Source organism: Cynocephalus volans, chromosome 2 (assembly GCF_027409185.1).
Source record: "Cynocephalus volans isolate mCynVol1 chromosome 2, mCynVol1.pri, whole genome shotgun sequence".
NCBI classification, from domain to species: domain Eukaryota; kingdom Metazoa; phylum Chordata; class Mammalia; order Dermoptera; family Cynocephalidae; genus Cynocephalus; species Cynocephalus volans.
This window is the reverse complement of record NC_084461.1, coordinates 136,723,476-136,749,083: the sequence shown is the minus strand read 5'-3', so window position 1 is coordinate 136,749,083 and position 25,608 is coordinate 136,723,476. Positions and strand designations below refer to the sequence as shown.

Here is a 25,608-nt window from a genome sequence, read left to right as displayed (position 1 = left end):
AAAAGCCTTTCTTGACCTCCCAGACCAGAGCAGGTCCCTACATCGGCCTGTTGCAGTCCCAAAACTTGTTATTCATGGCAGCTGGCTGTGATCACTGTTAAGTATCCATGGAGTTCCTCACTTTGTCTCCCTCACTAGGCTCTAAGATCCACAAGGGCAAGTTCTGTGAGCACTGTGCACCAGCATGTCCCTTGTGCCTAGCGCTGGAGGCTTCTGTGAATCTCCGCTGAATCTTCCTCCATCGTTTCCTCTGGTGTTTCCTCACCAGCCCTGTGAGGGAAGCAGGCTGCAGTTCATTATCTTCGCTGCAAGAGGAGGGAAATAAGTCCAGAAAATGTTGTTTCTTGTCCAAAGTTACACAGCCAGCAAGTTAAGTGCCAAAGACAGAACTCGGATTGGTTTGTTTAGGAATCTTCAATGCACTATGTAATCATATTAATTCCCAAGTAGAATACACCAGCATTTCAATCTCTGATGCCCTGAGCCTTGCAGAAAAACCCCTGCTGAGCAGCACCAAAAATAAAGGAGCTCTGTGTGTCCCACGCCCTGGCAGGACACCAAGCATCTGACAGACAGCCCCATGGAGAGAGTGAGGGAAGAGGAGGAGAAGGGAAGTAGGAGGCAGGTCACAAGCCAGATAAATCAGCATCCGCCCCACAGTTGGTTCTCTGGCCTCTGGGGGCATCACTAATAACATGGAAGCCGTGGCAGAAGAGGCTGCGGTTGGCACACTTGGCCTGACTTCTGGGACCTGTAGGTGTTCCAGGTCTTGTCATGTCTCGGCTCTGCTGGGCTGCTGGCTATTAAAGTGTCATAGCTCATATGTTTCCTGGGATAGATTTATTCACTTGGAAGTCTTAGGCAGTGTATTCTAAGGCACTGGCAATCCTTTTGGAGAGAGGGGCGGGCACATGGTGTTCAAAAGCATCACCCTTTGTTTTGTTTTGATACACAGGTGTTTCTAGACAAAGGACAAATTTTAAGAGGAGGTGGGCCCTCACCTTTATTGTTATCACTATCATCATCACGATTTCTGTCAGGTGCTTACTGTATGCCTAGGCCCTGTGTCATGTGCTGTTAGATACACTGTCTCATTTCATTCCCACAACTCTAGTAGGTAGGCACTATCAACACTCCTGTCTTAGACAAAGGGAGCCTGAGCCTCAGAGAAGTTCTGTGGGACTCATGTTCAGACAGCTGGCAGGAGTCATACTGGGTGTTTGCCATTCCACAGCTGGCATTATTCACCATGCAACTGCACCATCTTTCAGTGCCCCTGGTCTCCCCATTCTGCCTGGCAGTTACCAATTTCCAGCCCTACTACCCAAACCCTCTGGGATGTCCAGGTCTTTCACATGCTTGAAAAACTATTTACAGACAGGTAAATATAAATAGCAGGGAAATTAGAAAGACAGATCAGGAAGGAAAACCATGATTACACCAGGATGGGTTTTGGCAGGTGAAATGCACAGGCATTTAAGAATCGTCTACAGTTTGGAAAAGGAAAACAGACCAGCCCTTCTGGAAAGACATACTTTTCTTGCCCCAAGTCCCAGGAGGAATTTCAGAGAGTGGTAGTCCTGAAAGAACTCAGAGTTCAGCTGGAGGACCTTCTTCATTCTCCTTTGACAGGGGTCTGAGCATAAGACAATCTTAGGCATAATGGACACTTTTGATGTGTGGCTTTGGAAAACCAGCAGTTTCTTTTTTCCCCTTCCCTTTCCCTCTCCCCTTCCTCCTCCTCTTCTTTATTTTTGATAACAGAACCGATGTTGCCTGATAGAAAAATGGAAAAACTGAAGTTCTTCAAGGGATCCAAGACTATTTGCTACACCACCCTCCAGCAAACCTGTGAGGGGGATGGGTGCTGGCTCAGGTGCCCTCCCAACCCTCCTCCTGTCTCTCAGTGTCCCCAACCTGGCCTGGCCTACCTTCCCTCCCAAACTCCTCCTCTCTTTTTACCTGCAAGTGAGAAAAGATCTGACAAATGAATGCACCCCCTGATGGGACTCACAGCAAGGGTTTTCAGACCTCAGTCCTAAGAATCCTAGGGGAACTGATTTTCACACAGATGTCCGGGCAGCATCATAGAGTCTGATGCTATGCCCTGGGAACAATGGCTTTCAAACCTTTGGAGTATGACCCCTAAAAAGAAATACATCTTACATCATGACCTGGAGTACACATGCATACAAATATATGTACATATGTAACTGAAATACACAGTGTAATACACTGGGATATATTTTTCCTATTCTATCCTCCTGTAGTCCACTTTTGTTAAAAAGCTGTGCATGATGACTCTGTAACCTGATTTCATGACCTTCTAGTGAGTCTACTCCTGCAATCTGAAAAACCCTGGCTCAGGGCACAGTGTGGAACCTACAGTGTTAAAAGATGCCCCACTTGATCCTGAGGTGGGTGGTTCTTGGCCATGGCCCCTTACCTGAGGCTGGTTCTCCTTCCATGACATCCCACTGCTGCTATTGCTATTATTATTGGGCTTCTGAGAATGCACAAAAATGCACCTGGGGACCAGTTCTATAAACAGGACTGTCACTGCATTGCTTATCTCAATAGGTCACTGATAGAATTATTTTCTGTTGATTTGTGATCTCTGGGATACCAATGGGTAGAGAAAGTTGTTACTCCCAAATGGCCAATTTCCTTCTGCCAAAGACTTCAGAGAGCATATTTTAGGTGTCTTTCACTGTAAGAGCTGCCAGGAAAACATGTGTATCAGAGCCTTCGGCAAATATGGGCCTATTTCTTGGCAGCTGGAAACCATCAAGGACAAGCACATCTGAGGTAACTGGACCTAAACCCTTTTTTAAGGCCAACATAGCTACAACATCTGGCTGATTCTCCTAATTCAGGGGTTCTCAACCCCCTGTGACTTAATGCCCCTTTATGTAACTGCTGTTTTGTATGGTGTCTTTTAATATCTTAATATAAAATTCATAAATAATATACCCTGCCTAACACCTATCATGAAACAATTCTATATAATGCCCAACTGTGATATAAAAGAGAAATAATAAAATATGCGTTTCACTATATAAATGTTTGGGATGACTACAAGGAGTTAGATAAGCAGCTAAATGCTTTACCTGTAAGTGCCATATCTCAGAATACACATTATTATTTCTCCTAAAAGACTGGTACAGTGTGCTGGGTTGGCACCTCAAGTACCTTTATTGATGATGTGATTTTCCAAAATAGTGAATAACTTCTGGTGGAGTATCTACCTTGACAAATACATCTGCCCTTGATATCCATGCATTCCTGGACCAGTCAAAGCAGTGGTATACCTGGGGATGGGAGTGGAGAGCAAAGAGGTGGAGACAAGCCTTTCAATGGGATCCACGTTGGGGAGAATACCGTACTTGTCTGTAAGCTGTTTTGGGAGACAGTTGGCAACAGGGGAGGGGAAATGAGAGGGGGAGTTTGGGTGAAATGCTAATGGCCATGTTCCAGTAACAAAATAAATTTCTGGGGGCAAATTTAGGGAGAACAGGAATGTCTAGTGAGATTACAAGTGGGCTGCTGTGGAGTACGTGATGTAAAACCCCTCCTCTGCCCCTTCCATCAGTGAAATCTAAAGTCCTCCCTGATATTTTTGTGCATGTGGATTCTGTCAGGGGACTACAGGAGTTGCCAGGCTCTCCATCCAGGGTGAAAACAGTGAGTTCTTAGAGCTGAAGCCAGAGGACAAGAGGCAGCTGACCCTGACTTACACCTACTGGTCACCAGGCACTGTCCTAGGCACTTGGCAGACCCCATTCCACACTAGAACCTTCACCACCACCCTATGAGGGTCGATTCTGCTTGATACATGGGGATGGACTCTCAGTGGGTCTGTCATTGCCCAAGGCCACACAGCTCATGGTGCTGTCTCCAGAATTCAAGCCCAAGTCTGTCTCTTTTCACTGTCCCTTACAATCAGGGGCCTCCTCGTCTGATGGCTTAGATTAACATGTTAAGTTGATTTCTCTGACACATTCCTGAAAACAAATGGTGACCCGCAACCTAAAAAAAAACTATACACCTTCCTCAAACATTTGCTTTGAAACTACAAGCCTCTCTGTTCTTTGGCATCACTTTATGAATTACCCAACTCCTTGGGGTATAGGTATTTGGCCTGAACATGTCTTTGGCGATTTTAAGAATGAATTACTCCCCTTCTTCGAGCAATCACATCCACCAGCCAGCTCCCAGAAATAGAGAGCACTTCATCACACAAATTAACTCCTCTCCCTTATTTTGCAGAAGACAAGTAATCTATTAAAAAAGAGATGCTATTGTCTAAACAGGCAGCCTTGTCTGAACTTTTAATTTCAACTAAATGCCTTGGTCCCTTTTCAGTGGGTGGGCAGGACCTTAAATCTGTTTAGTAATCAGACAACAAATAAAAACACTCCACAAACCACTATTGTCAAGTTAATTACAGCCGCCCCTGTTTTCTGAAAGTGACTCCCCGCCAATCAGCTGCAAATGAGAAGAGAAGGCCTGGTCCCTTGCACTTGGCCCACTCTACTTTTTCACCCAGTTGGAGCCCATCCAGGGGGCAGATTCATAGGCAATTCCAATTGTGGGTTCTTGGTAGCTGCTTTTAAATTATGTCAGGTTGTCAGGTGTTGGAGATAAGGTGTTATTAAAAAAGAAAAAAAAAAAAAACATTCTTCCACTTCAGCAACAGTGTCGGCCTGTCAGTTTCGTATTTGTTAAAGGGCAAAAGTGTTCTCCTGGGGGAAATTTTCCTGCTCAGTGCACAGGAAGAGAAAGCTAAACATATGTCAGAGCTTCCTTAGCACCCCCTCCAAACACCACTGCCCCCTTTTCCCCCACAAAACCCCACCCCAACCCAATACTGAATATTTGGAAACCTCTCCTTTGGGGCCTCTTCCCTCTCTGCTTCCGCAATGGTTAGCACCAGAGCAGGAACTGTGGGATCTTTGGCTGCTTACAGAAATGTCCCCGCCAGGGATGGTGTACACTGGTCTTCTGGCCTCTAATCCCTCACCTCTCATCCCATCCACACTGTTGCTACAGCACAGGTCTACTCACATCATGTGGAGACATTTCAGGTCTTTCAGTAATGGCCAGAGCCCACCTTTCCAGGCCCATCTCTCATCTGAATCCTACGCCTGATCCACCCTCTGCAGACATCACTTGACTAATGACCTTGCCTTTGTGCCTTTACTCTTGCAAATCCCTCAGCTCAGATTATCCTTCTCTGCTTCTCTGTCCCAGGGAATCCTATTCTTCCCTCCATGCTCAGCTCAAAGACCTCCTGAAGCATCATCTGCATGAACGATGCTCTCCTCTGAGGACCACTGAGAGCAGCACATGCTCCAGTCATAGCTCTTTTTGCATTCTGATGCACGTTCTGGTTTGGACTTGGGTCCATCTGCCTGGCAGCAAGCTTTTGTGGGAGAGCAGGACCTAGAGTGATTCATCTCCCTCACAGCACCTGGCACATGGGAGGTGCTAACAGATGCCTGGTGAATGACCCTGATTTGATATATTTTGCTTATCATTTGCTGCTTTCATTTTTAAAAATCCATATACACCATGTGCTTCCAGAGGACTCGGCATGTCACCCAAGGGAAGATGTAAAGCAGGTAAGGGAGGCCCTGCCATCCAGGTATTCAATTGTAAGTCTCCAAACATAGGAGGTAGCATCGGGAAGCAAAAGTCATCTTCCCAGTGGAATATTTATCAATGAACTGACCACTCATGACATTTCCACTCACATCACTCCCCACTTAACAAAAGGTTATATTTCTGTCCATCACATCCAAGTCTGTTTGTGAGACAGCTGTTTCAGATGTGACCACCTAGCAATATAACATGAACTGATTACAGTCGCTACAGAGGGAGCAGCAGATGCAAAGGCCCTGAGGTAGACTGGGCACGACCTAAAGCAGTCACTGATTTTTTTGGTGGTGTTATTAGATGTTTAAGCCCATTTTTTTTTTTTAGATAGACACTGGCACAAAATCGTGTTAGGATATGCCAACATTCAGACATCCTGCAGGGGAAGAAACACCACAATTGATTCAAGTGGTCTCCATTTTTAAACATAAAGAATTCTGGATATTTCATTTTTTTCTTCCCAAAATGGAATTGTTTTTTGTAATTCTAAATATGATGTAGCTTTGTAAAAAAAAAAGGTTTTAACCATCATGGAAGCATGTAACATCTGAGTGACAAGCCACTGACACCCATTAGAGATGGCCACACTTACTAGCTTGCTGTATTTCTCACCTAATTTCCTGATGTTTCATGCATATTTATTTATTTCTTCTGAAACCTTCTTTTTTTCCATTTAATAATATACCACAATCATCTTTCTACATCAGTACATGTATATCTAGCATGACCTTTTTTTTCACTATCTCACTTGATCCTCAAATTAACCCAAGTAAGGGACGGAGCCCTACTTAGGCTGACACAGGGACTATGGGTGGGAGAGGTGGAGTATTTTGGCCAGAGACAACAACTGGTAGACTAGACGACTGGGCTCTCTTTCTATGTAGGTCACACCCTGTCCCTGATACCGTGCTCTCTGCCTCCAGGAGACAGGACTAGAACCAGAAGGCAAGCTTTGCAGAGAGCTACAGTTCAGCTCAATGGAAGGAAAGAACTTTCTAATAATAAGAGCTGTCTGGCAAAGGAATGGGATATCTCATAAGACAGTGAGTGAGTTATCACTGGAAGAATTCAATCAGAGGTAAAACTTATTATGCACACCATTGAAAAGACTCAAATGTTGGAGAAATGGTTGAACCACATGGCCTCAAAAGCCTCCTCCAGCACTGGAATTGTGTGATTCTACAGTCCCACGATGATAGGACTAACTGTACAACCAGCTCTAAGAATTGTAAAAATCCAGCCTTGAGAACTTACTCCTTTAACCTGATAGCTCCTTCTGAGATACATTTAGTAATCAGCATAGAGAGAATGTAGTTTTATTTTCATAAACTGTAGCCTATTTTATCTACCCCAGAAATTTTCTCTCTGCCCCAGCTGTGAGCAACTTTTACTTTTCAATGCTGTTTTCGTTTTATTTGTCAAAGGACAGAAAACACATGGAATGCTTCCTCCAGGGAACTCTACAATGTGGCTGTGTGTATGAAGCAGCGTGGGTTGGGAGTTCTGTGCATTCTGAATCCAGGCCAATGATGGACAGAGATTTTTCCAGTCCCCTGGTTGTGCATGAGCTGCTCTATGCCCATATATTCCAATATGTTAGCGCATGCTCAAACGTGAACATGAACCAACACCCCCAACCCCACACCTAATGACCACTGCTGGGTGAGGGGTGCCCTGTGAGAACAGAAATTGCTGCTTTCGCCAGGGTATCATAAGCTCAAAACCAAACAAGAAACACTGGCCTGGGCACACTGTGGCAAGGGACTCTGAGCCCTGGAGAGGCACCTTGTTCTCACACAGGGACCCAGATGGCCATCTGGGTTGCAGAGCCATAGATTATCGGCATCACCCAGGGGCCAGGTGGTGTGGTCTGAGATGTGCCAGCAGTGCCCCATGCCTCCTCCATTTGGGTCTGTCACAGTGGCTGACTTTCCACATTGGTGACACCATTCCTGTGTGTTACCACTGCCTCCCTCTGTGGGACACTTAAAAAATTACTGATTGGATCACTACACATTGCATACAGGTATTGAAATATCACACTGTACCCTATAAATATATACAATTAGTACATGTTAATTAAAACTAATAAAAGCAAAAAAATTATACAAATAATATATACTTATTTTGGAAATTGTTGAAAGTCAGATATGAAAAACTAAAAATATTGCCAATGACTCCACTGTCTAGGTCGCCTTTTTTGGTTTTTTTTTTTTTTTAAGGAATGAGGTTTGTTCAATACAAAGAATTGACAACATATTCCTATAGGATAATCAAATGAGTCATCATATTTATATGTGACATTCTTCCAGACAAATGGGGAGATACTGCTATTGATTGTTGAGAAAGATCAAGTAACAGGAAGACGACAGGACAAACATTTTTCTTAGACTTGCTCATTTTTCAGGACTGGTATATAATGCCTTTTTTTCTCTGAGGGATTTGGCATATGTTCTCTGCTGTGTCTCAGATTAATTGCTTTGAGGTTTCTCTTCCAGGGAGTGCAGCTTGGTGGTAAGTATTTTGCTGCATTGGTTCTCCTCAAGAACTTTCTTAACCACTATGGGTTTGGTGTGCTCTATAGCTTGCCTGGTTGTGGAGGCAGGGTGGGGCTGACCCGTGGCCCCCATCTCAGGACACCAGGCAGCTAGATGGCCTTTTTTTTTTTTTTTTTTGACCAGTAAGGGATCGCAACCCTTGGCTTGGTGTCGTCCGCACCACGCTCAGCCAGTGAGCGCACCAGCCATCCCTATATAGGATCCGAACCCGTGGCCTCGGCGCTATCAGCACCGCACTCCTTTTGTAATACTTCACAGTCTGTGGGATTTTCATGTCCCATTAGTAGAAAATTCCCATGGTTCAGAAGGTCAGCCTTCCTTATTCCTTATTGCACAGTTCAGTGCAAAAGAACATTTAGCTAAGTCTCAAGTATTTTCCAGGGATGGTGTGAGCTGATCAGAAACCTAGATAACCAAGCTCAAGGCCCCAGGTCTATTGAGGAAGATACTTCTGCTACAAGAACAACATGAACAGCTGACATATATTGAGAGTGTACTCTGTATTTGACACAGTGCAAAGCATTCTAGAAGTGTTATTTAATGTCCACAATAATCCTGCAAGATGGAAATGTAATCCCCATTTTAGGGATGAGAAAAGCAAGTTTTGAAGAGTTGGAGTATCCTGTACACTCCTAGTAAGTGGCAGAGCAGGGACTTGAATCCAGATCGGTTTGACTCCAGAGCCTGCGCTCCTAGCCACTGTGCTTTACTTTAATAGTGGAAGCCTATTCAAACAAACAGTACTCTAAGAATGGGTTAACTTTGGGGAGTGGGACCAGGGGCAATGGAGATCTCCTAAGCAGAGTTTCAATGGACTTTATCTGGGTGGACATTCTAGGAAGAAAGAACAACCCCATACAAAGGCACGGAATCTTAAAACAGCAGAGTACACTGGGAATTAGAATGAAATGTCTTCTCACTAATGATAAGTCTTATTTAGAAACAACGAAGAGATAATTCATAATTTATTTCAATTGAAAAGGTACATTTCTTAAGTATGTATGAGTATCAAATATAGGCTTTTCTAAGAAACAAAAATTTAGCCTTTAAAAGATTAAGACACAAACCCCCTCCTGGAAAGGAGAACATGTTAAATCTCTAAAACCTAGCAGGAAATAAATGATTGGATCAATCACCTTCTTTTCTTCAAGATAGAATTATTTTTTAATAAATGAGAAATACATAAACATATTTTCCTTTTAAAAAGAAATAAAGCATTACAAATATAAGAGAGGGTAAAGATTCTTTTGGCCATGACCTTTGATCCTGATTCACTGTCTCACAGATAATCATTGTTAGCAGGTTGGAGTATATCCTTCTATGTCTTTTTCTACATGTTACACACACATATACATACACACTGCAAAGAGAGTATTGGTTTTGTTTGAGTGCTGTGTTTACATAAATGGTTATGCAATTTGCTTTCTTTAAGTTTTACAATACATCTCAGAGCTCTGTACTTTGTATTTAATAGCTGCATCATATTCCACATTATAGATATGTCATAGTTTATTCTCCTTCCTCTACTGATGAATATTTAGATTGCTTCTAATTTGGTACTATTGCAAATAGTGCTGCAGTAAGCATTCTTATGTATGCTCATAGTATGAACAATGAATATTTCTCTAGGCTAGACACTGAGAAGTAGAGTTCCTGAATTATAGGACACGTACATTAACTTTTTTTTTTTGATTACTTCCAAATTGCCCTCTGAAATGGCTTTCCCAATTTTTAGTCCCATCAGCAGTTCCTGTTTAGAATGGTAAGAATCCTAGGAAGGAAAGTGGGGTGGAGTGAGGAGAAAAGGTATATTTTAAGTGGCATATTCAATCTAATAAAACATTTAGAAAAGTAATTAGTGTTTTCATAACATGAACTAGATGAAGTAGAGCTGGACAAAGTCTTGGCTTGGGGTGATACACAAAAGGGTGGCCTCTTTCAAAGAGAGGACCATATGCTGCCCCCCTCTAAGAATCTCTGGTGGGGGGTGGGCAAAGGATAGGTCTTGCCAGTTTTTTAAAGGGAAGTAAGCATTAAAAAAAAAAAAGAAAAAGCAAACAGAGCCCAGTTAGGATTTGCATGAAGGTCACTGATTAAAGGCTGGGAAGAAGGGGGCCAAGCAGGCAGACTACTCTCCTCCTGGGCCTCGGGGGCCACTTGTGTTTTAGGAGGCATGTCTGGTCACCATCAAAACACATGGCTGGGCATAAATTCTCTGGGGCCAGAGGCAGGACTGCTTCACCCACATCATAAATCACTACCAGGGTCAAACACTCCCACCCACCTGGTCTGAGTGAGAGGTCTTGTCTGTCTCTGACGGCCCTGGATTTCAGGGGTGAAATGCGGTTCCAGTGATAAAAGCTGCCTCTGCAGACAGTGGTGAGGAAGGTGCATCTGCCACGGTGTTAATAGCTTATGAAGGAGGAGACAACCCTTCAGAAGAGGGCCTCGCTCTGTTCCAAAGTGTGCACCAATTAAGATGATTACTGGTTTCCTTACAACGCAAGTACTAATGGCCTGTCACACTCTGGCATATTTTTCTTGGTAACCTTCAACTACGAATGATTAATAAGGCTCTTGTGGCATGGCTCATACACATGCAGGCGGAAATCAGGGGGGGATAAACCAACACAAAACTCTGACGAATGCACACTAGTGAAGCAGAGTTTGTGAAAACAGGTTGTGAAGGACTGTGACTGTTTGGGACAGCCCAGCCACAATTAGTGGGGGAAAACGTCCTGAGAATGCTCTGAGGAATTAGGATGAGGACTAGCCATGTGACCCTGCAAAAGCCACTGCCCCTCTTTGGGCCTCAGTGTTTGGTCTGTCAAATGGGGATAGTAACCCCTTCCCTGCTTTTCAGGTGGAATGTTTGTACAGAAGGTGCTCAAGGATGCTTAGAGGGGGCACATCATCATTGTGAGCAGTAGTAATGAAAGGGAGCACACAGTAGGAGTACAGCACCGTGATTAAGAGTGAGGCTCTAAAATCAGGCAGACTTAGATGGAATGTCTACCTTTTTCTGCATAAGTAGCTTTTGTCAAGCTACTTAAATTTTTCTAAGCCTCAGTTTTCTCAACTGAAAGGTTCTAACAATAGAACCCTTTTTCTCAGGGTGTTACGGTGATATATAAGAGGATGTGTGCAGAACGCTCAGCAAGCCCAGTGACTGAGACAGACTGAGCATCAGCACTTGTTAACTGGGGTTTTTATTATTGTTGTTGTTTCCAAGCCAGGGAAGATGGCATCAGCCTTGGAGCTCCCAAGGAGACCTTACCTCCCCAATTTACATTGACTAGAGACACTTCCCCCATGCAGAACCCTTTAAATCCCATTTCTTCTGCTTAATCAAGGTCAGACAGGGCCCCTGATTGCCCTACACAAAATTCCCGCCTGGTGTTCCATGAGCTTCATTTAGGCAGAAAAATGGTAAAGACTGTTTTCCATTTGGCCTTTTCAAAAATGTGAACTGCTAGGTAGAAATGCCGACACCTCACTGGTGCTTTTTGTCTAATATTCCATAATTAATGAGGATGTAGTCAGAGAAGACGCCACCTGACCACTTTGTCCCCCACCCCCATTCATCTTATGTAAAGTGTTGTACAAACAGGGTCTCAAAGCTTCCTCTTCCAACACAATTGCCGTCCCTAAACTCTTCCCATAAAGAAAGTTTGGAGCATCCTGGGCCTCATGTAAGTCAAATCCCCACCTCAGCTCACAGGGGAAGCAGTCCCTGTGGAATGCTTAAAGGGCTCCCAGGTTGAAGAGTCCTGAGAATGCGGGTGGGGGTGGTGGGCATGTGTGGGAAATGGGCCAGATGGAAACCCCAAACCCAAATGGGGTCATATGGGAATGTGGGCCCAAAGATGATATCAGGAAAGCCGGAGAACCAAATTGTTACGGGAATTCCATGAACTTTTAAATATTGGCCATTCAATCAGATTTTTAAAAAATTATTTTGGGGCTGACCCTGTGGCTCACTCAGGAGAGTGCGGTTCTGGGAGTGCCGAGGCCGCGGGTTCGGATCCTATATAGGGATGGCCGGTGCACGCACTGGCTGAGCGCGGTGTGGGTGACACCAAGCCAAGGGTTACGATCCCCTTACTGGTCACAAAAAAAAAAAAAATTATTTTGAAGGGCAAATAAAAAGTTCTATGGTGCTGTATCCAGCACCTCAAAAGAAACATAAACCCTTCAAAGCCACGAATTTATGACCTAGAGCAAAGGAGGAGTAATTCGTCAAATGGAGTGCTCTAAGACCAAAGGAGTATAATGGATTGGGAAAAAGAAGAGTATAAAAACCACCTGTAATTCTACTACCCACACCACTATTAACATTTTACTATATATATTCTTCCAAGCATTTTAAAAAATATACACAGAGAGTACTTCAAAAAGTTCATGAGAAGATTGGTATTATCTTTTAATTCTATTTTTCCATGAACTTTTTGAAGTACTCTCATATATATCTGTGGTTACAGATGTTTCACTTGTTTTTTGTATTTCATACAAATGGGCCCAGATGTGCACACTGATCTGTAGCCTTTGTTTTCCTGCACTTACCCCCTACATTCCAAACATCTTTGCACGCTGTCCTTTTCAGGCACCTCTTAGGTGTGTAACCTTAGGAAAAGGAAAAAAGCTGGAAGAGCACAGAGGTGGGCCCTTCTCCTGTCACAGATGGTAAAGCTATGATCTTGAGAGGACAGGGCTTCCTGGTGGCCAGCTCGTCTGTAGCGTACTCAACCCCATGCCTAGGATCCCTCTCCCAGAGCCTTTCTCACAGCCAACCCCCAGCCCTCACAGCATCCCTCTCCACCCTGTCTCCTTGCTGTCACCAAAATAAGCGTTCATTCTCAAGGGCTCCCTATACATTTTCTCTTCCATGCAGGTGGGCAGACACAAAACTAAGAGGTGCAGAAGGCTTCAAGTTGAATCCTGGCACCATCCCAGAGGTGTGTGAGGCTGTAGGTCTCTAGATTTACAAGAAGGGGGCAGTGGACGTCATTGGTAGGTCTGTAAATACAGATATCATCTTTTTAGCTGGAGACACCTTTATAATTCCACCAAAAGATGATATGAATTCAACTTTAGAATCTAGTCCCGTTGTAAATACCAGAACTGATGCTTTCAGGAAATGAAGGTTCCCCGCATCCTGGAGCCAAGTGTCTGATGGTGGCACTAGGCTGGGTCTGTGGCCTATTGGGGAGGGGATGGGAGGTGGGGCAGTCTTTCCTGTGGACCTGGCTTTTGGCCTGAGTGAGTCTTGCCTGAAACTTTCCATGTGACCTCGGGCCACTCACTTATCGTTTCTGGGCCTCAATCTCCTCATCTCTATGATGTGGCTACTGTAAGAGAGCTGAGCTCCCTGGACTATAGTGAGAACGGAAATGAGGGACGTGTCTGGAGTCCATCTATGCATCTTGTCCCTTACCCTATGCATTTCAGTTCCCTCATGTGCAAAACAGGAGCAAACCACTTAACGCTGGGAAGTAGAGCAGGTATCAGAGATTCTCGCTAAAAAGAAAGTAGGAAACCAAAAAAATCACTTCTTTCCTTGCCAAACAATTGCAGTTGCTGCATCAGACACACCATGCTCTAGCAAGTGCTCTCATTGCCAGCAAGCTTTGAAGGCAGGTCCACTCCCACTGCACCTGGCTGAAACAAAAGGGACTTCAGGACCTCCAGGGAAAAGACCAGCAGGGGCTGGAGCATCAGAGAGGCCTTCTCAGAGGTAAGAGGGTCTTGAAGGGCGAGGAGGACTGTCCCGGAGGCAGAAGAACAGATGTGCATGCAGCCGTGAAAGGAAGTGTGTGCTGAGGAGAGAGGGTGATGGGGGGTGAGGTTGGGCAGGCAGGTGGGCTCTGTGCCTCAGTCTCCTGGCAATGTCACCTGACCCTGTCCTGCAGCAGCACCCAGCCATATCTGTTCTAGCCCTGCCTTATAGAATGCTAGGCAGTGTGTACTCAATACATCACAAAGGGCATCGTATGTATATCATTCGGGTGTCATAATTCAGCACAATCCACTAGCAGGACCACAACAATTTGACAATCTGGTTGGGGAGATGAGAATTAGACAAACAAAATCAATACCCAGTGTATCAGATGGACTTGGAGTTTAGAGGGTAGCACACATGACTGGTGATATTCAGGAAGTGGCAGTATTATACGGATGAACCCTGGGTCGTGCATACAGCTGCAATGACATCACCTTCTCTCTCACCAGGAAAGCACAGGACACAGCAAAGAGAGCAGGTAAGGATCCTCCCTGCCTGAGGACAGGAGGTTGGGGGAGGCTTCCCAGAGGAGAGGACTCCTGTACTTGGTCCAGAAGGATGAACAGCAGTTTGCCAGGAGGATAAGGTGAGTGGGAATAAATCACTCTTATCTCTGAACCCTCACTGCCTGACACTTGTTCTCTTGCAGCACAGACTTCACTTTGCTTTAGAATCCCAGACTCTCAGGGCAGGACCCACATCTTCTTATTCATCAGGGTATCCCTATAGTCTACTAACTAGAAGCCTGGCACACAGCAGGAGCTCAGCAGAGATTTCTGGAAGCAGAGAAAGGCATGGAGAGCTTAGCTCAGTGATCTACCCCTCCCTTCCACCCAACATGCCTGAGAGATGTTGCTTATTCCTTCCCATCGGCTACCCCCCACCCCGTGACTCCCTGGAACCTGGTTCTCTCTGGGAAAGGGGTTGTTGAGGAGTGAGAGAAGCCCTCTCTGCAACTTTGTTCCATTTCTCTGGGCAGGGTGGAAAGTGCTTCGCCTGTGAGAACCCTGGTGGGGATTTGGTTAATGATTAATTGAGTGTGGTAATTGAGGGAGGATAATATTTAAAAGGGTTTTTTTTGAACAATCCTAACATTTATATGGAACAACAAAAGACCCCGAAAAGCCAAAGCAACCCTGAGCAAAAAAAAAATAAAGCCAGAAGCATAATACTACCTGACTTCAAATTATACTACAAAGCTATAGTAACCAAAACAGCATGGAACTGGCTTAAAAACAGTCCCATGGACCAATGGAACAGACTAGAGAACCCAGAAATCAATCTCGTATCTATAGCCAACTGATCTTTGACAAAGCACCAAGAACATACATTGGGAAAAGGACGACCTCTTCAATAAATGGTGCTGAGAAAACTGGACATCCACATGTAGAAGAATGAAACTAGACCCATACCTCTTGCCATATACCAAAATCAACTCAAAATGGATAAAAGACTTAAATCTAGGACCTGAAAGTACAAAACTCCTAAAAGGAAACATACATAGGGGAAACACTTCAGGGTGTAGGAGTGGGCAAAGACTTTATGAATAAGATCCCAAAAGCACAGGCAACAAAAGAAAAAATAAATGGGATTATATCAAACTAAAAAGCTTCTGCACAGCAAAGGAAACAAACAACAGCATGAAAAGACAACCTACAGAATAGGAGAAAATATGTGCAAACTATACATCTGACAAGGGATTAATATCCAGAATATACAAGAAACTCAAACAATTTAACAGTGAAAAAACAATCCAATTGAAAAATAGGCAGAGGAGCTGAATAGACATTTCTCAGAGGAAAACATACAAATGGACAATAGGTACATGAAAAATGATCAGCATCACTATTCATCAGGGAAATGCAAATCAAAACCACTTTGAGGTATCTATCATCTCACCCCAGTTAGACTGGCTATTATGAAAAAGACACAGAATAACAATTCCTGGTGAGGATGCAGAGAAAGGGGAACTCTTCTACACTGTTGGTAGGACTGTAAATTAGTGCAGCCATTATGGAAAACAGTGGGGAGGTTTTTCGAACAACTACAGATAGAACTGTCATACGATCCAGCAATCCCACTAATGGGTATATACCCAAAGGAATGGAAATTATGTGAGAGGGATACCTGCACTCCCATGTTTATCTCAGCTCTATTTACAATAGCCAAGTTATGGAACCAACCTAAATGTCCATTGATGGACAACTGGATAAGGGAAATGTGGTAATATATACACAATGGAATACTTCTCAGCCATAAAAAAGAATGAAATAATGAAATTCTGCCATTCAAAGCAACATGGATGAGCTTGGAGAAAATTATGTGGAGTGAAATAAGCCAAGCACAGAAAGGGAAATACTGCATTTCCTCACTCATAAGTGGGAGCTAATAAATAAATAAATAAATGAATTAATTAATAAATAGAAGGAAAAATGAGACAATCACAGTAATATGTTGAGCTTTCAGAAGGAGAGAACAGAACTGTGGTTACTAGAAGTGGGAAAGGGTGAGAGGGGTCGGCAAGAAATAGGTTAATGGACACAAAGAATGATTATATATTGCAATGATGAATAAGCTAATTATCCTGATTTGACCATTACATATTGTACACAAATACTGATAGTCAACTCTGTACCACACAGATATGTATAGTCAATTAAGTTTCAGTAAAAAAATAAAAGTTTTCCTAGGGGGTGGTAATAGTGGTGGTGTCATTGCAGTTTACCCATAATTGCTGCTTCACTCTCTACCACCACCACCTCCCTAAACAAAAACACCTTGGCTTCCACTGCCCCTGCAGATGGAAGATATAACCAACATCAGAAAACAAAAACACAAATTCTTGGCAAAAGCCAAGGTCCTGGCATAAATGATACACTTGGAAGAACACCTCTGAGTAGATATCCAGCCTGCATGGCCCTCATCACTGCTAGAGCTACAGACACTCCTGGGCTGGAGAGTGGGACGTTATTGGAGAGGAGAGGTCAGAGCTGGTGAGGATCTCTGGGTCTAAGTTCTGCCTTCAGCTGACACAGAGGTTAAAATAGAAAGAAATCCCATTCTTTGTAAAAAGTTTACATTTTTGCCCACCTGATTTGGGGGACTTGTAAAATTTCTTCCCTGCTATAGCCATGTCTTGACGTAAGACTGTAGGAAGATAGGTTTCTTGAACCAAAAAAAAAAAAAAAAAAGGAATAAAATTTCCTAAGCAGCTGCATTAAAATGGTGGGGCTTACCTTCCTTAACTTGGGCAACCCTGCAATTGCACACCTGCTGGCATTTCTGTCACTCAACATGGGCTTTGCCCAATTAACACTAACAATTTAAAAGGCTTCATAACATTACATTCCACTAAACAGACCTCTGTGGTAACAAATGTGCAACTGGCATAATTGGAAAAAATTACATGTGACAGTGACAGGTCCAAGGCCAGTTCCCTTCTGCCTCCTGAGTGACAGGCAAGGTCTCTGGGAGCAAGCAGTGAGATGGTGGGAAGTAGCGTTGGGGACTGGGGCCCACCCATCCCAGGGAAGCTCCTAGCTCTCACTTCCTAGCTGTGTGATCTTGGGCAAGTTGCTTAAGCTCTCCCAGCTGCAGGGTTTTCATGGGCAAAATGGGGATACTATCCCCACTTGCTGTAGATTGAATGTCCCCCCAAAACTCATTGAAGCTTGACCCCCATTATAACAATGCAAAGAGAATGGAATCTGATTATGGTATTTGAAAGGTGCAGCCCCTAAGAGGCAATTTGATTGTGAGGACTGTGACCTTGTGAATGAATTGATCCATTCATGGAATAACAGGTATGGTTCTGATGGCTTTATAAGGAGGGCAAGAGAGAAGCTTAGTTCTCTCTTGCTCATGCCATTTTCTCACTATGTGCCACCCTGAGTTTCTGTGGAGTCACCACCCAGAAGAAGGCCCTCACCAGATGTGTTCCCCAGACTTTGGACTCCCCAGCCTCTGAAATGTAAGCAATAAATTCCATTTCTTTATAAATTACCTAATTTCATGTATTCTGTTATAAGCAATAGAAACGGACTAATAACACCACCTCACAGTGCTGGTGTTAAAATTATTCAGAAGTGCGTGTGACTCACTTGGGACTGTGCTGGTACACAGCAAGCACTCTCTTGATGAACAGGCTCCTGAGGTGAAAACCCAAGTTAGACAGGTGACCTTTATGTCCACCTGGGGTGGGGCTTTCAGCACGCACAGAGCTGTTCCCATCAGAGAGGCCTGTGGTGAGTCCTGGGTGTGTAAGAGTGCTCTCTGAGCCCAGGGCAGCAGAGCAAGCCTTCCTTTGAGGGCCCAGGTCAGAATGCTGGCTGCAGAGTCTAGCCAGGACTGGTTGATGTCTGAAATTCAGGTATCTGGTGGGCAGATACACAGTGCATGTTTTATAATTTTTCCCCAGGGAATCAATGGGCTTTGGAATCATAAGCCTGGCTGCACATTCTTATATGTGGCAATGTGGACTCTCTGAGTCCCATTGTCATCCCTAAAAAGATGACAATACATAATACCTTTCAGGGTTGTTGCAAAGTTAAAATGCAGCAATGTAAGTAAAATACCTAGTACAAAGTAAGTGTTCAGTCAACTACTGCTACTGAATTACACCGTGAACTAAGAGTAGGAGCCAGAGTCATAATTGAAGGGAAAACCACTCTACTTAGGTGTGTAACCTTGGGCAAGTCATTTCACCTTATTGAGCCTCAGGTGCCTCAGCTACAAAATGGACACAGTCAGGTGACCTAAGACATAGGATTGCTGTGGGGATCAGGCAAATTACTCAAAGTGAAAACTTTGTAAACTCTAAAGTGGTAAGCAGATGCCGGTGGCTGAGCATAGTCAAGCTGGACTGTGGGTTACAGAGGTATGGAAGCCGTCCGAACCAAAGGATGCCAAGGGCAAGGTGTGCAGACAGTGAGCCAAGGGTAGAATGGCACTTCCTATTTATAATGTTTACTACGTTGGATATTTTTTCTGATGACAAAAATATGGCATTGTAGAAAATTTGGAAAACACATAAGGACACATAAAAAGACATAGAAATCTCCTGTGACTACATCATCTAGAACAAACCGAGGGCATTCATTCATGTTTCAGTGTCGCACTGCCATCAGTGAGCCACAGGTGAGCGGACCCGAGGCAGCATCCTAGAGTGGTTTGAAGGCAGTCCCCAAGGTCAGCTGCCCAGTTCAAACTCCAGTTTCACATCTCCCACTAGATGTGTGGGAGAAGTTCCTCACTTCTCTAAACCTCAGTTTCCTTGTATGTAAAATGGGAATAATAGTAACACTACTTTCTTCATAGACAGTTGTGAGGAGTAAACAAGATAATGCATATTATATACCCAGCACAGTATGTGTCACTTTATAAGAACTCGATAAATGTAGCTATTATTATTTTTTTTATAATCCATACTTTCACACTCACAAAATGGGATCTTTTTGGTCACAATCATGTCATCAAATTTTCTTCTGTAACAGTAGTTCTCCAAGTGTGGACTCAGGGCCAGCAGGATCAGTATTTCCCAGGAACTTGTTAAAAAGCAAATTCTTGGCCAGAACTTGACCTACTGAATCAGAAACTCTACAGGTGAGGCCCAGCAAACTAGGTTCTAAAAAGCTCTCCTGGTGATTCTGATGCACACTCAAGTTTGAGAACCACTGGTTTATAGCATATTTTTAATGGCTTCACAGCATTTTCTACCATGATTTATTTAATCAGTCTCCTCTTTCAGACATTTAGGCTATTTGCTAGCAGTGTGCTGGAGCAGGCTTATACAGGCTTATTAGAGGTGACTGTGAACATCTCTTTCCAACTCTAGTACTCCGTTGGTAGCTTGAAATCAGTCAAGGTGGGAGTTTTTACTCCACAGAAATCAGCAAAGGCTACAAATCAGGGCTCCTCACCTTCACTCCAGCTGGTTGTTAACTCTATCAGCACACTACTGGCTATTTCTGTTGGTTTTTTCTACTATAAACAACACTACAGTGGATATCCATGTATATACATCTATTTGTTTATCTTTGATTGTTTCCTTAGAAAAATTTCTAGAGATGGAATTGTTAGACCAAGGGATATGCTCATGTTTAAGGAGTTTTGATAACACTGCCAGTTGGGCCTGGCAATTTATACTCCTACCAGCATAGTAGGAATGAGTTTATTCCCCTGCCCCCAATTATAATGGACTTCTGACTATGGACTGTGACCCAGAATCCTGCTCTGGGCCCAGGCATGCTGAAGAACAGGGCAATTCTTGACATTCTATACCAACTACTGCTCCCCCAACTACACTCTGGTGCCTCCAGCTCTGTGGGGACTGAATATTAACTGCTACTTCAGGGGTTTTACACTTGTCTCTCTATGCGCTGGTGGTTAGCTCAGTTGGTTAGAACCTGGTGTTATAACATCAAGGTCAAGGGTTCAGATCTCTGTACTGGCCAGCCACCAAGAAACCAAAAAACAAACACACTTGTCTCTCTTGAGTAGTGCTGTCTGGTAGAATTTTCTGTGATGTTCTACATCTGCTCTATTCCAGTCACATAAGGGTATTGAACATGAGAAATGTGGATTGTGTGACTGAGAAACTCTATTCCTAATTTTATTGAATTTTAATTAATCTAAATGTAAATAGCCACATGTGGCTAGTGGCTACCATATTGAACAGCACAGCTCTAGGAATTCAAGAGGAACTGTGGCTTGTAGTTCTTCTATAACTGATAGCCATGGTGACCAGAGATCCTGCATTATTTGTATCAGCTTTGATTTCAAATATTTTGCTCCCAATGACCCATAAACATTGACATACTGAAATTTCTTAAATGTCTGGAAATCTGATATTTCAGAATTCAAATGACATCTCCCAGACTATATTTTCTACCTTTGTCAGACTATGCATCCCCTTGAGGATTGGGAAATGACCTTCCAGCTCAGTAGAGAGAAAAGGTCAGTAACTCAAGAGGCACAGCCTCCCAGCAATCACTACTAGGGATGGCTGACAGACCATCTTGCTTTTGTGCTTTTGCTTATGCTGTTCCCTTTGCCCAGGGAACCTCCTTCCCTCAGCAAAGACACCTGCTTTAGGAAGCCCTCTCTGATTATTCTTATTTAGAATTAAAAGCTTCACCATCTGTGTAGCCTCTAGACATGGCTCATGAAGTCTAATCATAGACGAGAGCCTTGATTCACCCACTTAGGACACATTTAACCCCTATTTTAGATACAATTTGAAAAATTTTAATAACTGGATTTCTTATTCCAAAGCTGATTTGAAATAGCAAATTAGAAAGGGAAAAAGGCTCCTAGCGACAGACATGCTGGAGGTGACAAGAAGTAAACGTCATTTAAAGACTTAGGCATTATGGGAGAAGATGTAGAAAAATATGTAAGTGCCAATCTTGGGCTTCTGGAAACCGAGTCACTAGGTCACTTTGTGCAAGGGTAAATACTTTCCCAGACCCCAGGAGTTCTTGAGGGCTGCGTATCTTAAATAACGGATATTTTTTCACACAACTATAAGGCATCAAGTGATAACTCTAAACTCTGGGCAAGAAGTGAGGAAAGTCATCCTAGAGTTTTAGGATTTGAAGTTTGATGAGATCTTAGAAGTCATCCACATTTTAAAGATGCGACACTGAAGCAAAAAGAAGTGACGTAATTTGCTCAAGGTCACAAAGCTATTTATCTGCAGAGCTGGAACCAAAGCTGATCTACTTGTTCTCATATCAATACCTGGAAAATCCACTTGATAAACTTTTTACTCCAGGATGCCACTGAGTTGATGAGGCATTTATGGAGGAAACAATAATGTATCTTCCCCAGCTCCCTTACACAAAGATACTTTCTCTTATCACTGATGACAAACACTGGGTAAGGATACCTCTCTATTTAGAAACAGATGTCAAAAGGAAGAATGAAACAAGAGTTGGCATTTATATCTCTATGACTAAAATGGAGTAAATAGCACGATTTGGGGGTGATAGAACACTTGAAAGGGCATTTTCTAATTGGGGTGATTAATATTCATGTTGGTATTACAAATGGACAATGTGACCAAAGGCTGTTATAAAAGCAAAATTCCCCAAATGCATGGCTGTCCATCAAGATGCAAATGACAGCAGAGAAACAAACGGCTGATGATACACAAATGATTTTAATGCTCCATGCATCTGCAGCCATTTATTTTGGGGGCTTGGGCCATGAAGAAAGAATAATAGCATTGATCTAAGGCAGTTATAAACCACCACTGATAAATAAATATACATCTTCCTCTCTATGCAGGAGCAGATGTTCAGAACAAGGTGGTTCATATAGACAGACAGCTCTTTAAATGATACCTTGCAATTACATTACAGCCTTCCAGCAGATAATAAACTTTCAATGTCTTGAATAATTTAAAATTTTTCAGTGGCACGGAGGTTGAAGGGAATTAAAATCACACTCTGTTTTAGAGGGGGGAACATTCTCAGCAAATCAACTGTGGGAATTCCAGCAGAAAAATGTCTGTTTTTTTTCATTCTTTCCCCTAATAGGTGGATATTTCATTCTGGTTAACCCGGACCCTGATTTTCAGTCAGGGTGCCAAGAGTGAATGGATCAATGAGAAACAAATGAGAAAAATACAAGGCATTAAATCCTTAGAAGTAATTTCCTATTATCACAGAGGAGGTAACACGAAATAGTGTATCACTCTGGATCCAAATAAATGAGTTTGCATCCTGACTATGCCGCTCTCTTGCTGTCCAGTTCAGACCTTTGTAATCCTCAGTTTCACCATCTGTAGTATTAGACAACAATGCCAATCTCATAGGATTCAGTGATTTCATCAATGAACAGTTCTTGGCACATATTAAGTGTTAATAAATGGTGGCATTTATTATTACTGTTTTCATAGTTTTTGTTATCCATAATGATGGTTTAAGATTGAGGTCTTCAAGGTGTAGCTAGAAAGGGAAATGAAGGAAAAAGACAGGACAAAATGAACACAGAGAATTTCATATCAAGGGATGTTATGGTATTGAGGTTAATGGTTTCTCTGAGCCAGGCACTGTTCTAAGCCCTCAACATGCAATAGCTCAATTAATCTGTACAACTCTCTGAGGAAGTAGCCCCGTTTTACTCACTGAGGCACGGAGAGGTTAAGTACTAGCTCAAGGTCATCCTACCATCTGACTAAAGCTTAGGTTCTTAGAACTCAATGATTCAAAACCCAAACAACTTAAGGTTTAAGTCTTACATTTATTTAAAAAAAATTTTTTTTTTAAAAATTGGCACAAGTGTGATTTTACACTGTTATAAAAGCAGTAGTATCTAATAGTGGAGTTAGTGGTCATAAAATTTGGTTTCTGATACTGCCAAGGTAGGCTTTTGTAATTAAGTCAGCTATTGATAGCCCATGGCGGTATGTCCAAAGAAGTCGTCAAGAGGGAAAATGCCTTTGTTAGATGACTAAAAATACTGTTCAGTCTTGCTGAAAGTGTGTCCTGTATGTGCTGTGTTAGCAATTAGCTAACATGTTAAAATGGGGTGAATATTCATCTGCACTAGTCAAGAAAAATATTCAAGGATGAGCTTTGGCTCATATTTTCCATACAGCCATTATAGAAAACAGTATGGAGGTTCCTCAAAAAATTAAAAATAGAACTACCATATGATCCAGCAAGCCCACTCCTGGGTATACGTCCAAAGGGAATAAAATCACTACCCAGAAGAGATATTTGCACTCCCATGTTCACTGCAGGATTATTCACAATAGTCAAGATATGAAAACAAACTAAGTGTCCATCAATGGATGAATGGATAAATAAAATATTGTATATCTATTTTTTCTTCAGCCTTAAAAAAGAAGGAAATAGTGACAACGTGGATGAATCTGGAGGACGTTATGCGAAGTGAAGCCAGACACAGAATGATAACACTGTAAGATCTCATTTATATGTGGAATCTAAAAATATTAAACTCATAGTAACAGAGAGTAGAATGGTAGTAATCCAGGGCTGGGGGGTGGGAGACATAGGGAAATATTGGTCAAAGGGTACAAGGAATAAGTTCTGCAGACCTAATGTACAGCCTGGTGACTATAATGTATTTTTTTCTTTAAATTCAATTTTATTTATATTTTTGTGGGGTACAGTGTGTTGTTTCAATACATGCATATCCTGCACAATGATTCACTTAGGGTAGACAGCATAATTTTGTCCCCATTAGTTCACCCCTAGTCTTCTCCCCCACCCCCTCCCACCCCTCCCAGCCTCTGGTAACCATTATTCTACTCTCTACTTTTTTTTTTTTTTTTTTAACACACAAAGATTAACATCCTTATTGCAAAAAGAACTCTTAAAAATGAATTAGAAACATCTAAGCAGAAATTTGCTGAAGGACATGAGCAGGTAAGTCACACACCCCAATGAAACACACAAGGTCTCAGGACCCCCAGGTATGGGGCTGGCTCCTTTGCTGGCCTGGATGTGCAGTATGGGCGGGACTAAGACCCATGGCTCCTGTCTCTCAGGACCCCTGGGTATCAGGCAGTAATAATGTATTACATACTTGAAATGTGCTAAAAGAATAGATCTTAAGTGTTCTCACCACACACAAAAAATGTAACTATGTGAGGTAATGGATACATTAATTAGTTTGATTGCGGTAATGATTTCACAATGTGTATGGTACGTATATCAAAAAATCATGTTGAACACGTTAAACATTTACAATTCTTATTTCAGTTATACCTCAATAAAGATGGGGGAGAGAAGGATAGGCTTTGGCTCATATATTAAGTTAGTGAAGGAACAAAAACAGACAGGACTGGAGTGTCCATATCTCCTCTGGCAGCCTTGCCCTTGAGCACAATGGATGATCCTATCAGCAGTTGCATGTTCGCTGGGGACAGCCTGGACTGGGGGTGGGGTATGACTTTGTACTGACTTCTGGATGGGCCTGCTTGGCCAGCAACAAGTGCTCCCTGAATGTGGAGCAGGACTTGTCATTAACTAGCCATATGGCTTTAGGCAGGTCCCTAAAATGCACATTCTTGTCTCTTAAAATGCACAAGTTGGGTGAAGATTCCTGAAAGCAGTGCAGAAATTCCCTGAACTCTCAAGTCATGCTGCCTGGGAACCATCAGTAGAAAGCCTTGATTTCTTCCAGATTTAAAAACAGACTTTACATGTGGGTAAGTTGCAAATGCCTGAACTTGAGGTTTCACAAGTGCAGAGCGTGTTAAGAGATAGGATCTGTAGACGTGTAGAAGAAATATTTAAGGTTGAAATGTGAATAGAACCAGTGTCTGTTCTTGAACTCACTCTACCACCACAGTTTTTAGAAATGTGTTTTCCAGGGGAAGAAACCTGGGGGTGGGGATACAAACAGGGTCTCCCAAAATGTGGAGGGAGTCGTGCAGGAAGACACCCTGCAAGGAGGATGGTTTTAATTCATTACAAGGAAACGCTTTCCTAAGAGCTGTCCAGTTAATCATGACACAGCGAAACAACTGTGGCACAGGTGCACAGAGGCCATTGGGATTAGTGACATCGCCTCAAAGGGCACTTGCAGCAAACTCAAGCATGTGAGTACACCATGCTGAACGAACCAAGATCCAGGGGG

At 42.9% G+C, this 25,608-nt stretch overlaps 1 protein-coding gene across 1 annotated transcript in view; it reads right to left on the bottom strand.

Moving 5' to 3' along the window:
- Positions 1-25,608, bottom strand: part of GALNT10 (polypeptide N-acetylgalactosaminyltransferase 10) — a 237,888-nt gene that overhangs the window by 54,309 nt on the left and 157,971 nt on the right. The window lies entirely within an intron of this gene.